General features: G+C 41.2%; 1 pseudogene; it reads left to right on the top strand.

Annotated features, from left to right (window-relative positions):
• Positions 1-11169: 11169 nt before the first annotated feature.
• Positions 11170-13784, top strand: LOC116695366 (ladderlectin-like; annotated as a pseudogene).
• Positions 13785-13925: the final 141 nt, after the last annotated feature.

Genomic DNA, 13925 nt, shown 5'->3' with positions numbered 1-13925 from the left:
AGTAATAAAAAACGTAACAACCCAAGATAGAGCTCTGGTGTGCACCTCATTTCTCGGGTCCGGCGGATCAAGGACCAGGAGTTTAAACCAGACCTCTTCAAGCCCCCGAGGTGAGTATCAGCCAAACTCACACTACGGCTTCCCACCCCTGACTATAGAAACACACGCCATTATTCAAGTAGAGGGGTCTTAGATACCGTGTGGTTGATCTGTGTGTGCAGGTGTAGAGATGTGCATGAGGGAGGGGGTTTTCAGGCCGAGGGAGGCAGATGACGTTGGAGGCTTGAAAACTCTGCATCAACCAGGCGAGTGGATGTCAAATTAGAAGCCCCCCCTCTTCTAGCTTACTTCTTAGGAAAGGAAGCCAGGGGTCTATGGGCAGAGAACCAAACAAGTTTATCAGGACCAGTCTCTTAAATAAGGGCTACGAACCCACCAGCCCTGAGTCCATGGAAAGAAATGAAAGCCGTGATCTCTGGACCGTAGCCGAGCGGGAGGCCCTCGGTTTTGACCCGTTTTAAAGGTGCCGGTCCTGCCGCTTGGAGAGTCTGAACAGCAAAGCTGGATGATGTGTCGAAAGAAAGCCGCCTCGACACTGTTTCTCCATTATAAGGTTTATTATATCAAAGTTTCAGCGTCAATTTACAAGCTCTGCAGAAAGCTCGGAGAGTCAGATGAACACACTCTCGCTTTCAACACCTTAGACATTCATTACGTAGGATATGTTTAAGTCACACGTTAGATAAAATGTAGGATTTGCTGCGTGGTGAACCAAAGATCACATCCAAGTCTTCTCTTTTTAGGCCAAACATCCCTCCACTCCAACTCAAGACCAAAATACAATGTAAACCCCCGCACATCAACAGTTTTTAATTTGAATTTAACAGGATTCAAGTTACAAATCATTAGATACTACACACTGTGAAACTCAGCAAGGCCGGCTGTGACTCTCTCTCTCTCTCTCTCTCTCTCTCTCTCTCTCTCTCTCTCTCTCTGTCTCTCTCTCTCTCTCTCTCTCTCTCTGTCTCTCTCTCTCTCTCTCTCTCTCTCTCTCTCTCTCTCTCTCTCTCTCTCTCTCTCTCTCTCTCTCTCTCTCTCTCTCTCTCTCTCTCTGTCTCTCTCTCTCTCTCTCTCTCTCTCTCTCTCTCTCTCTCTCTCTCTCTCTCTCTCTCTCTCTCTCTGTCAGACGTTTACAGAAGATCACATCCCGTTTGACATCAGGAAAGTTTTCCGTTCTTTAAAAGTTCGGCAGTGAAATGCAGGTTTTAGTTTTGGATCCTCTGTCCCCCCATCAGAGGGAGGAGTCAGCTGGAGATGAGGAAGCTCAAGGGTAACTTCTGTTCCCACACAGGGTCGTAAAAACGTGGGAATAAATAGAAATATGTTTTACATAAAGACATCCAAGCCACCGTCAAAGAAGGTGAACAAAACAACAAAGGGAAATTGAATCAGTCACCGTAGTAACGCTCTGCTGACGCTGTATGATAAATAATGAGGTGATGATTAACCCTCGTGTTGTCTTCCGGTCAAAATTAAAAATCAGCACTTTAGTTGACCCTTTGTATCGATGTTTTTAACTTTTTCTTACGTTTTTTGTCCAATTTTCAACGCTTTTGGCGCTTTTTTCAATGTCTGTCACTTTTTTTGACGTTTAACACTATGTATCACTGACTTATCAACTTTGGTTTTTCAGTTATTTTTGGTGTTTTATTTAATCTCAAAGCACTTGAATTATTTTTTAATGGTTACCAAACGGTATTCGGTTTAAACTTTGACAACTACCCATCTGTGATCCACTCAACATCCTCTGATCTTAACTAGTAGTCAACATAATTCAGGATTTCTGCCTTTTTAACTAAAAACGTTTGTATAATTTGATATAAATGAGGTTTGTTGACCATGAATTCCAAGAATAAGTGTAAAACCTGTTATTAAACTGACTCAGGTTTTTTTTTTAAACGCCAAAAGCTGGAAAAAGTGACAAATAAATCAGACTCAATAAATCAGAAATCACCTAACTGTCCTGTCACAAATTAAAGGTGAAAAGGCCCCAAAAAAGTAAGACCAAAACGCACTAGGAACTTTTGTCCACTAGGTGTCATTAATGAGCTTCGGGTCATGTGTAGTTCCTATGGATCCTAGGTAATGGTGGGTTGCTCATGTTGTCCTCATGTGTCCCCATGTTGTCCTCATGTTGTCCTCATGTTGTCCACATGTTGTCCTCATGTGTCCCCATGTTGTCCTCATGTTGTCCTCATGTTGTCCTCATGTTGTCCTCATGTGTGCCCATGTTGTCCTCATGTTGTCCTCATGTGTCCCCATGTTGTCCTCATGTTGTCCTCATGTTGTCTTCATGTTGTCCTCATGTTGTCCTCATGTCGCCCTCATGTTGTCTTCATGTTGTCCTCATGTTGTCCTCATGTTGTCCTCATGTTGTCCTCATGTGTGCCCATGTTGTCCTCATGTTGTCCTCATGTGTCCCCATGTTGTCCTCATGTTGTCCTCATGTTGTCTTCATGTTGTCCTCATGTTGTCCTCATGTCGCCCTCATGTTGTCTTCATGTTGTCCTCATGTTGTCCTCATGTCGCCCTCATGTTGTCCTCATGTCGTCCTCATGTTGTCCTCATGTTGTCCTCATGATGTCCTCATGATGTCCTCATGTTGTCCACATGTTGCCCTCATGTCGTCCTCATGTCGTCCTCATGTTGTCCTCATGTTGTCCTCATGATGTCCTCATGATGTCCTCATGTTGTCCACATGTTGCCCTCATGTTGTCCTCATGTTGTCTTCATGTTGTCCTCATGATGTCCTCATGATGTCCTCATGTTGTCCTCATGTTGTCCTCATGTTGTCTTCATGTTTTCCTCATGTTGCCCTCATGTTGTCCTCATGTTGTCCTCATGTCGCCCTCATGTTGTCCTCATGTCGTCCTCATGTTGTCCTCATATTGTCCTCATGTTGTCTTCATGTTGTCCTCATGATGTCCTCATGTTGTCCCCATGTTGCCCTCATGTTGCCCTATATCAATGTTCTTTTTAATTCCCCAAAATAACATGATTGACTCAACTCAACGCTCTTTGCCAAGTACACATCTCTACTGTTCCCTGCACAGGGGTTAGGTTGTTTGTGTGTGCCAAGAAGATGTGATCATCATCAGCTGATTCCAAGTTTTAAGTAAGTAAGTAAGTAAGTAAAATGTATTTGTATAGCACTTTTCTCAGATGAAGATCACAAAGTGCTTCACAACAAAAGGAAGCATTAACAACTCTCATGAATACAATGCATCACAAAAAACAAAAGAATAACAACACGTACACATAAGACCAGCCTAACCACCCTACCATCTAGTTAAAAGCCTCTTTAAAAAGTTTTCAACTGAGTTTTGAAGTTTTCCACACAATCCAAGCAGCGCATGGAAGGAGGCAAAGCGTTCCACAACCTAAGAGCAACAACTTGAAATGAGCGGTCCCCCCTAGTTTTAAAATGTGCAAGGGGGGCAACTAATAGTCTCTGGCCTGTTGGTCTCAGACTACGTGAGGATGTACGCAGCTGTATCAGGTCTGAGATGTATGGGGGTGCCTGTCCTTCTAGGTCTCTAAAAGTTAGGACTAAAATTTTGAAGTGCATTCTAAATATCACTGGTAACCAATGAAGTGAAGCTAAAACTGGAGTAATATGTGCCCTTTTACTCGTGTGGGTTAAAAGCCTAGCAGCAGAATTTTGGACAGTCTGGAGACGACAAAGATCCTTCTTATTAAGGCAAATAAAAAGACAATAGTCTAAGCGAGACGAGATAAAAGCATGAATAATCATCTCCAACTCGGCTTTTGACACCAAGGCTCTTATCTTTGAAATGTTCCTTAATTGGAAGAAACAGTTTTTAATAAGTTGTTTCGAGTGTTTCTCCAGAGACATGGCCGCATCAAAAACAACACCTAAGCTCCTGAGACTGGGCTGAACAGACGAGCCTAAGTCACCAATGTGTTTCTTAATCTGAGGGATGCTCTGCTCCGGAGCAATGATTAAAGTTTCAGTCTTGGCTGAGTTCAACATTAAAAAGTTGTCATCTAGCCACTGCTTGATCCTACTCAGACAATTCATTAAAGATGACAGTTTAAATAACTCAGTAGGCTTAAAGGAACAGTATAACTGAATGTCATCTGCATACAAGTGATAAGAGACATCCTGAAACTGGCTTATTATCTGTCCTAGAGGGAATATATACAGAAGGAAAAGAATCGGTCCCAGGACAAAACCCTGAGGAACACCACTCAATAAACCTGCAGTATCTGACATGTTCTGATTTATGTAGACACTAAAACTTTTACCAGTAAGGTAAGGTGAAAACCATTTCAGAGTTGATCCAGATATCCCTAATAGAGCCTGAAGTTTATTAAGCATAATATTGTGATCAATAGTGTCAAAGGCAGATGTAAGGTCCAACAAAACTAACACTGTATGCTTCCCAGAATCAGCAGACATCAAAATATCGCTGGAAACTTTCACCAGTGCAGTTTGTGTAGAATGTTTTTTACGGAAACCTGATTGATATTTATCAAAAATATCATTTATCTCTAAGAAAGAAGTAAGCTGCTCTGCTACCACTTTCTCTAGAATCTTTGCCCTGGATGGGAGTTTAGATATAGGTCTATAATTCGAGGGTTGCAATGGGTCTAAACTAGGCTTTTTAAGAACAGGTTCAACAATCGCATGTTTGAAAAAGTCAGGAACCACCCCAGATTAAAGAGAAGTATTAATCATTTCTACAACACAGGGGCCAATACTATCAAAAACCTGCTTGAACAGCATAGTCGGGAGGACATCACTCTGGCCATAAGAGGGCTTCAGCTTGTCTAGTAGAGTAGTAACATTGAATAATGACACAAGTTTAAAAGAGAAACACGGACAGGAAAGACCCAATGTACAGGCCTTGTACGCAGGAGGTAGGGAAATGCTAGCTCTGATATCCTTAATTTTTCCAACAAAGAAGTTAAGGAACACATTACTATTCGACAAAGAGAGCACCACGATTTTAGGAACAGATGGAGATACAATAGAGTTAATAGAGTCAAATAAGAATTTGGGGTTTTTCTTGTTAGACGATATTAGCTGAGAGGAGTAGTTAGTTCTTGCATTCTTCAGGAGTTCATTTAGAGAAGCAGTTAATTCCCTAAGATAGAGCCTGTGGACTTCAAGTTTAGTTGTTTTCCATAAGCGCTCTATTTTCCGACGTTTACTTCTAAGGCTCTGAATAGATGAATTAATCCACGGGCAGGGCTTTTTAACAGACACAATGTTTGATTTCATGGGAGCCACTTCATCTACAATTGTTAAACATTGGCTGTTAAAAGACTCCACACACACATTTACATCACTACAACCTCTCCGTCGGTGTGTCAGCTGATGAGCTGTGCTGCAGTCTGATTCATGGTAACCATGGCAAACGCAAACGTATACAATTACTGCAATAAACGCTTCAGCATTCACGTTCTAGCATATTGTTCAATAGCAATGGTCTTCAGTGTCTTACATAAAAGAAGCAAGGGATGGGGGGGCAGTAGCTCATTCCATAGGGAGTTGGGCTGGGAACCGAAGGGTTGCTGGTTCAAGTCCCAGGCTAGATTGGTAGCTGGAGAGATGCCACTTCACCTCCTGCGCACTGCCAGGTGCTGTTGAGCAAGGCACCAAGCCCCCCTAACCCCCCAACCGCTCAGGGTGCTGGTTCAGCACTGGCAGCCCCCCAACTCTGACATCTCTCCATTTTGGCATTGTCCTGAGCACGTGTGTGTACTTCAGGCCTGTGTGTAGTGGTTACTAACAAACAGTGTACATTGTAATTTCCCCACTGGGGATCAATAAACAGTATAAATTATCATTATTATTAGAATCCAGCTCCAGCTCGATGAATCCAACGATTTATTATAGTTTTACATGAGCTGCACCGAGCTGAAAGTTATTAGCAATACACCTGTTACCTGACACAAAGGTTTCCCAATTAAAGTGGCCATTTTGTGTCCAACACACAACAATACATCAAAATCACTCTTACAAAAAACTTGCTAATGGTTTTAATACACGCTGTTTGATCAAAACAGTAATCCAGCATATTGCATAGAAGTGCATATTATTCAAGTCAACACAACACTACACTGAATCTATCTTCTTGTCTTTAAGACACAAAGCAGATACAGATAGCTAAAACCAACCCTTCGATGCATTCGATGTTATGTGCTTCTCATCATGACTTTCAGATAAACTAATTCATATCTATTGACCAACTGCCTCATCACCCAAAAACATTTTGAGGAAGTAGGAGCTTCTGAAAACTTCACTAGAAAAGTTGAGGTTTCATCAGAAGGCATTGATACTATCTGATAGGGGGGGTGAGAGCATGCGCCCCGATGTGGGCTGAGTCCCTTGCAGTGGCCAGGGTTCGAGTCCGACCTGCGGCCCTATGTTGCTCATCATCCCTCATCTCTCTCCCACCTTTCCTGTCCGTCCACTGTCACTAAAAAAAGGGAAAAAATGCCCTTTGTTCAAAGCTATTATTAAAGGAAAAAAACTTTTGACATCCATACACACAATAAGACTCAACACTACTCATGACAAACAACACAACAATTCGACCCAAATACCATACAAGGGTTAAGCCATCAGGACCTGGAAACCATTATCCATGATTTGATCACCTCTTAGCTTAATTATTGTAATTGCTGTATTTTAATGTTCCATTACTTAACTTTAATTTCATTATGTAAGTTCTTTGTTTTTTAGTCGTACCTTTTCTTTATTTTCTTCTAACATTTTGTGTTATTACCTGTTATGCTCCTTGTATTTCTCTAATCTTGTTTAATTGTATGAGGCGGATCCTAACCCATCTGCCTCAGCTGGAAAGCACTTTGGGTCAGCTATAGTGTGTATATATATGTATATATATATATACATTACCGGTCAAAAGTTTGGGGTCACTTACAAATTTCTATTTCTCACCATTATAGACAGAATACCAGCGGATCTGAGTGGGGGGGGGCTGATCTTTAATACATATCTACATTGGCCATTATCAGCAACTATTCTTCCAATCATCCAAAGCACATTCTGTTCACTAATCTGATATCATTTTAAAAAAATAACTAGAAAACATTGGCGAACTCTTTTGCAATTATGTCAGCACATAATGTAATCTGAAAACTGCTGCGCTGGTTAAAAAACAATGCAACTGATCTCATCTGGTATTCTGTCTATATGGAGTGCGATGGAAATTTCTAAGTGACCCCAAACTTTTGACCGGTCTGTGTGTGGTGTATAATATATATATTATATATATATATAATATACAGCTCTGGAAAAATTAAGAGACCACTCCTTTATTTGTCTTAAATCAGTATCTCTACATGTTGGCAGCCATTCCACTCCAGTGGCTGTTAAATTCCAACACAGGTACACCTCATTCTACTTAATGAGGTGCTGATTAAGTGATCACCTGAGCCAATCTTATTTACCGAGGAAAAGTATAAAAGCTACTGCTGTGGTCATCACTATCCTCCTGCAATAGGCCTGCTGGATGGCAAAAACATGCAAAAACAGGGCTACTAGGACCACACAGGTAATCTAAACACAAAGGAACAATTGACCATGCCAGAAGAGTTAAAAAGAAACGTTTTGAGTGAGGAAAAAGGTTTCAATTCTGGCTTTGCTGGCAGAAGTGTACAGTGAGCGTCAGTTGCTTCCATCCTTAACATTTCAAAGATGGCATTACATTAGAACAAGGTCAAGCAACAGACATTGGGGACAACAAAGCTGCAGACTGGAAAGGGTGAAAACGATTGTCCACTGTTCGGGATGACCGCCAACTCATTCGCATGTCACTCAAAAACCGTACGATGACATCAAGTGATTTACAAAAAGAATGGCAAACAGCAGCTGGGCTGAAGTGCACAGCAAGGACTGTGCGAAACAGGCTCCTAGAAACGGGCTGAAGTCGTGCAAAGCCGAAAAAAGCCCTTCATCAATGAGAAGCAAAGACAGCAAGGCTAAAGTTGGCAAAAGACCATAAGGATTGGACCCTAGAGGACTGGAGTAAGGTCATCTTCTCTGATGAGTCAAATTTTCAGCTTTGCCCACACCTGGTCGTCTAATGGTTAGACGGAGACCTGGAGAGGCCTACAAGCCTAAGTGTCTGGCCCCCACTTTTAAATTTGTTGGAGAATCAGTGATGATGTGAGGGTGCTTCAGTAAGGCTGGAATTGGGCAGATTTGTCTTTGTGAAGGACTAATGAATCAAGCATTGTACAAGGTTCTCCTGGAAGAAAACCTGATTCCCTCTGCTCTGACAATGTTCCCCTACTCTGAGGATTGGTTTTTCCAGCAGGACAACGCTCCATGCCACACAGCCAGGTCAATCAAAGTGTGGATGGAGGACCACCAGATCAAGACCCTGTCATGGCCAGCACAATCTCCAGACCTGAACCCCATTGAAAACTCCTGGAATTTGATCAAGAGGAAGATGGATGGTCACAAGCCATCCAATAAAGCTGAGCTGCTTGAATTTTTGTGCCAGGAGTGGCATAACATCAGCCAACAGCAATGTGAGAGACTGGTGGAGAGCATGCCAAGAAGCATGAAAGCTGTAATTAAAAATCAAGGTTATTCCACCAAGTATTGATTTCTGAACTCTTCCTAAGTTAAAATATTAGTATTGTGTTGTTTAAGAATGAATGTGAACTTGTTTTCTTAGCATTTTTTGAGGTCTGAAAACAATGCATTTTTTGTTATTTTGACGAGTTGTCATTTTCTTAAAATAAATAATCTGAACAACTACATTTTTATTTGGAATTTAGAAGAAATGTTGTCAAAACATTTGTAGAATAAAAAGAACATGTTTATTGTAATCAAACACATGCCTATAAATAGTAAAACCAGAAAAACGGATAATAATGCAGTGGTCTCTTAATTTTTTCCAGAGCTGTATATATATATATATATATATATATATATATAATTAAACTGACCTGACTTTACAGTCTCTGTGGAGATTCAGTCATGATGATTCTTGTATCTTTTATCTTAGTGACCCTCGTTCTCCGTGAGCAGCAGTGTTGTGCAACACTTTAATATAAAACAGAAGTTAAGGAATTGTTGCATCAGAACTTTTCTATCTATGCTGCACAAACTCCGCTGAGTCATTGAAGTTGCTTTTGTAAATTGCAAAATCATGTTTGAAGGCCTTCTTTTCCTAAAATAATAACCTGAACAATATAAAAGTATAAAATGTCTCTCTAAACCTGGTTAGTCTACAAGTTTGTATTTCATAGTATTCCTGTTGTTGTAAATGTAAAATAATTACAGCTGTTAGCTCCAAAATTTGAGCTTTTATTATTAATTATAATGACCTAAAGCTGATATTATGAATAGATGTTGGGCTCTCCTGCGGTACACATGCAGGAACTTTGTCTTCTTTAAGGAAAAGTGCATGTTTTGGCCGCGATTCTATACATGTTGTGACTTTGGGTCTCCTCATTTCTGTGTTTTCAACTTTATAAACACTCACCTAAAGGCCGGTCTGTGTATTTCACAATCCGCTTCAGTTAACTGGGGACTTCAACACTTTTCTAGTGTTTAACAAGACTGTTGAAAATGGAAAAGCATCCAGCATATGCAGCACTCTTTGGGGGGAAATGCCTTGTTGATGCTTAGAGGTCAGAGGAGAATGGGCCGCGGTGTTCAAGCGGATAGAAGAGCAACTTGGTGACTGAAATAACCACTTGTTACAACCAGGTAAGCAGCAAGCCACAACACACACAACTGAGGTGGGGGGCTCACACCAGCAGAAGACCCCCCCCCCGTGGTCCACTCATCCTCCATCTAAACAGCGACAACGAGCTCACTTTGAAAGAGCTCAACAAACGGGACAGTTGAAAACTGGGAAAATGTTGCCTGGTCTGATGAGTCGGTTTCTGTTGAAACCTTCAGATGGTGGAGTCAGAATGAAACAAGGATCCTCATGCCTTGTTACCCATGTGCAGGCTGGTGTGTGGTGTAAGGTGTGGGGAGTTTTCTTGCACACTTTAGGGCCCTTAGTGCCAGTTGGGCATGGTTTAAAGGCCCAGGCCTACTGAGCTTGTTTCTGACCATGCCATTCCTTATGGCCCCCATGTACCCGTCCTCTATGAGTTACTTCCAGCGGATAATGCACCATGTCACAAAGCTCACAGCATTTACAATTGGTTCTTGAACATGACAATGAGTTCACTGTACTAAAATGCCCCCCCCCCCCAGTCACCAGATCTCAACCTGGACTAAATGCCCCCAGCCACCATCTCAACCTGGACTAAAATGGCCCCCCCAGTCACCATCCAACTGGACTACAAAAGCCCCCCCAGTCCCCAGATCTCCACCCAAGAGCATCTTTGGATGTGGTGTGAACGGGAGCTCTCGTGCCCGGTGTGCATCCCACAAATCTCCAACCACAAAAGGAATGGGCTATCCTCTCATATGGACCAACATTCTAAAGATGCTTTCAGCACCTTGTTGATCGATGCCACGTAAATTAAGGCAGTTCTAAGGCAAAAAGGGGGTCAAACACGGCAGTTGTATGGTGTTACTAAACCCTTTAGGTGAGTGTAATGGCATTTCTACTTTACATTGTCACAATGTTGCCCCACATTGGAAACTTTAAGGAAATGGTTTCAGCTTCCCATTCAATGAAGAAGGTTTTTCCGAGATTTTATGAGAACAGTAACACATTCAATTCAATTGTATTTATAGTGTCAAACCAACAGGAGTAATCTCAGCACTTTACACAAAACCGTTAGTCTAAACACATTGCATATTTTACAAAGATCCAACAATTCTCATTAGCAACATTTTGGTGCGATAGTGGTAAACCTTGGACCCAGACTCTTGTGGGCGCCATAATGCTGCCGTTAGGACCCAGGACACTGATACAGATAAACACACATATGGATCAATAGATTAATTCATAATATTGCACTTGGTATGATACCATGGCAAATAAAATCCATGAAGATGACAGAACTATGACTAGAAGAGCTGTAGTATTAGCAGTCTGCTTCGCAGTTTCCTTTTTTCTGAGAGATGATGAGATAATTGCTGTTTTTTAAGTGCTGGTCTCCAATTGTTCAGCACCTTGCACAGACGCTAAAGAAAGAAGAAGACATTCTGCAGCAGGTTTTGTTACAATCTTTCTCATCATCTTATGACGTTCCTTTACTGGACTGACAGTCAGTTCTCACCGTCTGTCCCCTACACGAGTATCAGTACCATGTCTGTCTCTCTGTGTTAAAGCTCCCACCTTCACCATGAAGACCCTGACTGTGTTTGGCACTGGTTTGTGCCGTGACGGCTCTGACTGGAGCTGCTCGTGAGTATTACGTGTTACAGATTTATTTTTTTGGCCAATAAACTGTAATAATCAAATCCAATAACTGTGGTGTCAAACTTCTTCCAGCTCCTCAAGAGGAAAAGGCCGATGAAGACCAAACAGGTGAGTAGATGTTCTCTTCCATGGACCGTACGCTGTGGCGATGACTCCACCTACGCTTTGTTTCTTGTGCTTTTTTAACACCTTCATACTATCAAAATAGATGGATTTAATAGTGTAATATAAAGGTTCTACATAATGAGACTTCAAGCTATAACCCCCACATTACCCACTGAACCTTTTCCCTGTAAACAGCTGTTAATCTGGTCAAGAGGGGGCTTGACCAGATGACCAGAGGCTGCTCCTGGGGTTGGTTTAGGTCCAACGACCGTTGTTTCCGCTACTTTTTCAGACCCAGGACCTGGGCCAAAGCTAAGGTAACGTTGGCAACATTAACCTCTGCAACAAGCTCATTTTGTTAGCATGCACATGGACATTTGGTTTCTTTAACAACTCCTGTCCTTGTTGGTCCGTCTGTCTCCTGGACTGTAGAAACACTGTCAGTACCTGGGAGGAAACCTCGCGTCCGTCCGCAGCCTCGACGAGTACCACCAGATTCAGATGATGATGAAGATCGGCCGTCATGGGTACAAAGAGTCTTGGATTGGAGGCAGAAATGCAAACGAGGTAATTTTGGCATCATTGCATCAAGGTGCAAATATATATACTAGTTATTGTAAATTAGACTAAACTGACACTTATACTTTATATTATATACTTCCTTGCTGTACTACATTTTGTAAATATTTATAAAAATAAAAACTCTTCATATGGTAAACATGCTCTATTACTACATTTCACTGTGTATTATATTTTATATTCTATACTACATTAAACCATATTATCATAAAGGAGCTGTACATATATATTATATATTATACAGTATAGTGGGATTGCCTCTATTAGACAAAAACTTGTCATATACTGAGGCTTTATCAAGCAAGGCAAGGCAGCTTTATTCATAGAGCACATTTCAGCAACACGGGCATTTAAAGGACTTTTTTATGAAATATTAAAGAGCAGTTAAAAAAACAATTAAAAACATTTGTTAACGATCATTTAAAAACAGGCCAAATAGAATAAGACGGGAATGAAATACACAAAGAAAAGTTGCACTGCTGTGTAAGAAATAAAAAAATATTCTTATTCTTTTTTTAACCCTTGTGTTGTCTTCCTGGAGACTGAACTTGTCCTTCCGGGTCGAAATTGCAAATAACTTTTATTTTTCCCAATGTTTTTTTATGCTTTCTGAAACGTTTGTCACTTTTGTTCTTAAAAATATCCAGAAATTATGGATTATTTGGGCTCATAGTTAAGATCAGAGAGTTGAGTGGATCACAGTTTGTTTCAAATGCTATAAAATTGAAGAAAAAAAAACACCCACAGTTCAATGAAAGTAATCATTCATTTTACGTGGCTTCCATACAACGCACAGCCACACTTTCATGTTATTTTGGGGCAATTTAGTTCAGAGAAACCCATAATTCTAATGTAGAAATTGGTCAAATTTGACCCAAGGACAACACAAGGGTTAAAGACAGCATCAACCATGATTCAAAGGAAGTGAGAGTCCCATTAAACTTGCAGTTTCTTTATTCCAGGAAAAGCAGTGGTTCTGGAGCGATGGCACACCTTTCCACTACTCCAACTGGTGTCAAGGAGAGCCTAATAACGCTGGAGGCAGGCAGCACTGTTTGCTAATGAACCATGGAGGTAAAGCCATATCTTGATTTTAGTACAGTAGCAGTGATACTTATGAGTTTTAAGGTCAATTTTATAGTTCCGACAGCTCATATAACATTGTATCTTGAGCGAAAACGTCTTTCTGAGTCAGATATCGTTGGTGGGTTAACCATACACAGCATTACATCATTCAGCCCAATGATCTGTATCTTATCATTGATCATAGTGTTACCTAACTGTACCCATCAGGAATAATTAATCACGTTTAACAGTTTGAGTTTTTATTGATGTGTTGCATTCGCTGACGCGCCATTTTTCTGTACATACAGCTCAGAAATGCTGGGATGACAACAAATGCAGCGTTAGAAGACCGTGTGTCTGCTCCAAGAAGCCTGATGAAGAAGTATGACAAAGAAGCATAACGGACCTGGAAAAAACCCAAACACTGGGGGGGGTGGGGGCTGCCTTTAAATACATTCGTCTTTACTCCGTCAGTCTCACATCTGAGCTGAACGGTTCTTCTTTAAGTTTCATATCTTTATTTCTGTTCTATCGCTGTAACGCTACTTAAGGAAGGAAGCGACAGGTGACATAAAGAGGAGCTGGACTGTCTCTGAGGCCTCGTGTCTTTAATGAGATCAGACTGAACGGGTTATGAATTTCTTGTCTTATGCAAAATTAAAAGCCTGAAGCATTAAAACCAGCTGGTCTGTGTTTTATCTCCTTTATTCCCCCAGTGTTACACCTACGACTCATACGGGCAGATGTTCTGCATGTATCACGTCTAAAAGCAGTTGT

The sequence above is a fragment of the Etheostoma spectabile genome, chromosome 9, assembly GCF_008692095.1.
Source record: "Etheostoma spectabile isolate EspeVRDwgs_2016 chromosome 9, UIUC_Espe_1.0, whole genome shotgun sequence".
Classification (NCBI taxonomy): Eukaryota; Metazoa; Chordata; class Actinopteri; order Perciformes; family Percidae; genus Etheostoma; species Etheostoma spectabile.
The sequence above is the reverse complement of the archived record's forward strand: the minus strand, read 5'-3'. Positions and strand labels throughout refer to the sequence as shown.